This window comes from Chiloscyllium plagiosum, chromosome 12 (genome assembly GCF_004010195.1).
Source record: "Chiloscyllium plagiosum isolate BGI_BamShark_2017 chromosome 12, ASM401019v2, whole genome shotgun sequence".
In the NCBI taxonomy this organism is placed as follows: domain Eukaryota; kingdom Metazoa; phylum Chordata; class Chondrichthyes; order Orectolobiformes; family Hemiscylliidae; genus Chiloscyllium; species Chiloscyllium plagiosum.
The window spans coordinates 17,114,192-17,118,264 of record NC_057721.1 but is presented as its reverse complement, the minus strand read 5'-3'; positions in this window follow the sequence as shown (position 1 = coordinate 17,118,264).

The following is a 4,073-nucleotide window of genomic DNA, read 5'->3' as shown; positions in this document are numbered from 1 at the left end:
CGGAAGTGGTGGCAGACACGGCAGTAGGGGTGGCGGAAGTCACTGAGGGTGTGGCATCGGCGATGATGTGAGGGCCGGAAGTGGCTGTGGGAGTGGCCGTGATGGGGGCAGAAGTGACATCATCAATCAGCGTCGTGGTGGTAGCTGCATCAGCCGCATGGCTAATGGCGTCTGAGTAGATTCTGAGGCCTGGGGAATCTTCTGGAATGTTTGAAGAGCTCTGGTTATGGAGGTGGGTAGATAAAAGTTTGTTGTACTTTCAGTTTTTGATGTTTGAGATGGAATTGAAATACTGTTTGTTGAGAGTATGAATTCTCCTGAGGATGTAGTACAGAGTGGGTCCTTTGCAATTCTGAGAGAGTGTGGCCCTCTGAGGCAGGGCTGATTGCAGAGAGATTAGGTGCCGGCGCATTGCTGCAAGCGTGGAGCGGAGGATCTTGAAGGAGAACTGTAGGAGAACTGTTGCTGGTGTTTTTGAATCTGTAGTCTGTACTGTTTGTCCTGTTCGGGTCTGAACGCTGCCGGTTTAAAGGTGGTCCGGAGTCCATGTGGGATGAGTTGGTTACGGAGGCAGGCACTGAGGAAGCAAATGTCACTGTGGTAGCGAGTATGTGGCTGTGGTAGCGAGTTTGTTTCACGACATGGTTGAAGAGCTTCAGGGCAGAGGAAATGACCTGGGAGTTGCAGTGGGAGAGGGACTCCCTGGGATTCTTGTAGAGAGAGGAGGAAAACTTCTTCAAGGCAGGCTCAGCTTGTCATCTAATATACTAACAATACCAAAATAATATTTCAATAGATTGACCTGACATTATGATGTAGGAGGAGAAAGTGAGGGCTGCAGATGCTGGAGATCAGAGCTGAAAATGTGTTGCTGGAAAAGCGCAGCAGGTCAGGCTTATGAAGAAGGGCTTATGCCCGAAACGTCGATTCTCCTGTTCCTTGGATGCTGCCTGACCTGCTGCGCTTTTCCAGCAACACATTTTCAGCTCATTATGATGTAGGACCCAACGTGTAGCACCAGCTCACAGACCATATGTTCCATGCCAATCCCAAGGATATACACATCACACACAGCCCAAACCACATTATTTTATCTGAGCCAGTGAATGATGATCAGCCATATAGAACATTACTGGCTGAGATCCCAAAAGACGATAATGCAACAACATGAATTTGAATAACACCTTTAACATAGTAAATCTTCACAAGGTGTTTCACTGGAACAGAACATATGAATAGTGAGCACTGAGCCACATAGAGATGTGAGGACAGCTTTCAAATCCTATGCAGCACAGCTTGGGATCTTGCATTCATATGAACTGGCCCTTTGTGGAACACTATCAGACGAGTCAAGTTCCTACACATTTGATTTATTCCATGAGGATCCTCTTTTAGACTGCACTCTAAAGGATGCATGGTAGCACGTTCTAAGGTAGTGTTTATTATGGTCAGTTAAATGACAATGCATCTTTAGGAAAGTTGTCATCTACTTCCTGCACTCAGCTTTTCAGCACCTGAACTGGAAAAGAGGAAGAGGGTATGGTTCTGTATGCAAAAGGAGAATAGAGAGAGCTGAGGAACTGTTGAAATGTCAAGTGTGTAGGGTGCAATAGAAGGGAGATAGGAGGAAGTGGGGGAGGGTAACAGAATCTCTACCTTCCTGTCCTTTGGCTGAAGTAGAACTTCCAAAGAGAATAGGAAAACCTGACAGGCCAAGTCTACAGGTCCCACAGGCATGTCTAACTTCACAGTGTTCTGGCTTGCTTCCCATCACAATACGCCTTCCTTTTAAAAGGTGCTGATTATATTTACGTGGCATAAGAGATAACTGACATCCTTTCCTTCTTCCAAACAGGCCTGCAATCAATAAGAAGTGTGGACATCACTAAAGCATGCCTGACTCATGGTAATGAACTACTGGCACCAAATTCAGACAGGCCTTGTATCCACATGTGCAAGCATGTTGTGGGTTCCAGACCAAATATCTAGCTCAAAGTGAACCCGTGTAGACACGCTTGCTTTAGGTCATATGCAGTTTCCAAGATGATGCACAGACTTCAGTCATGTGTTCACAGTTCGTTCTTTAATTTCAGTACAAACATTTTTCTTTCAAAATAATAAAATATGTTTGAGCGTTGTTGTTTTGATTCTAAGTTAATGGCTTCAACTTGTTCATACTGACAGAAATAACGTTTTGGTTAGTTATATCTGACATGAACTGATGGATTTAATGCTAAGCCCACTTCTTCAGCAATTTTGCTAAATCACAGTAATTACAATTCTACATCCATATTTCGTCACTAATAACAAGGGACTGATGGAGTCAGCAATGATATGAGAAATGGAATATTTGCAGTAGAACAATACAAAGGAAAGACTTGCAGTTATGTAGCACCTTTCATCACTCCATTACATCCCAAAGTATTTGACAGCCAATGAAATGCTTTTGAAGTGCAATCATACTTGTACTGTAGGAAATTGTCTTGAACAAAGGAATTACAAGATTATAGATTTCTTTAAAAAAAGGAATTGACCAAACTCTAACAGACCACAATGTTCAACAAACATGGCTGTTACAGGTAATCTGATTATACAGGTCCAAATTCTAGGTGGGTTGCACACAGACATACCCAAATTCTTAAAAACATCTGGAGTCTGCAAATGGAGAATTAAAGTGTGAAAAATCTAGCTTCAGAGAAATAGAGCAGATGGGGGATAACTTCAAAAGGGACTCAGCAAAATTGACTTCTTTCTACAATGGCTCCACAACTGTGTAAACAATGGTATGAACTATACAAACAAACCTGGTTAAGAACAGCCAATATACAGAATTACAAGAAGAAGGCTTTGAGGACCATCCTCAAAGGAGAGTTTTGACTATGAGACAAGGGAAGATGTCTTCTTGAACGTCTCAGAAGAAGAAACCTCTCCAGGCAGAGAGAGCAGTGAGAAAGAGAGAGAAAGGGAGAGACATTTCAAAACCAGTCAGTGGAATGTTGAAAAGTTACTGGGCCATTAAAAGCACCATGCCTACACAACCAGAAGCCAAGAATTTTCTCTCTTAAATTCTGATGCTCTGAGGAAACTTTCTGTACAGGAAACCATGACCTACTTAACAGAAACCATCGCAGAAATAAAGAACTCAAGCCTTGGGCTCTACAGTGATACCACAGAGATTTATGAAGATGTTGTTCTTGTAAACGTACTTTTGTTTTATTGGTACTTTTAAAAATTTAATATCTAGACTTTCTTGTCAATAACTTTATCTCTTTATCTCTAAGGAAGCTTCACTTATAAATTTCAATAAATTAAATTTGAGCCTGTTTAAATCAAAAGCTTGACTATCGATGTGTTTTTAACTTCAATCTTTACAGTATAAAAGAGAGTTAGATGTGCTTTATCAATGTACTTGACATGTGGTGGATATAAATGGAGAAATTGCCAGGTGATAGAGAGTCGAGGAATAGGGAGAGAGAACAGTTAAATGCGTGGCTACAGGGATGGTGCAGGAGGGAGGGATTCCGGTATCTTGATAACTGGGGTTCTTTCTGGGGAAGGTGGGACCTCTATAAACAGGATGGTCTACACCTGAACCTGAGGGGCACCAGTATCCTTGGGGGGAGGTTTGATAGTGCTCTTGGGGGAGGTTTAAACTAACTCTGCAGGGGCATGGGAACCCAGATTGTAGCTTCAGGGTGCAGGGCCTGGAGTGTAGGGAGGTTAGGAACATGGCATCAATTTCCAAGGAGGGTGCCTGTAAACAGGAAAGTGGCTTGAAGTGTGTATACTTCAATGCAAGAAATATATGAAATAAGGTAGGTGAATTTGCAGCGTGGGTTCGTATCTGGGACTTCAATGTTGTGGCTATTACGGAGACATGGGTAGAACAGGGCCAGGATTGGCTGTTGCAGGTTCCAGGGTTTAAATGTTTTCGTAGGGTCAGAGGTGGGAGTAAAAGAGGGGGAGGTGTGGCATTGCTTGTCAAAGATCATATTACAGCGGTGGAAAGGACGATGGATGAAGACTCGCCATCTGAGGTAGTTTGGGCTGAGGTTAGGAATAGGAAAGGTGAG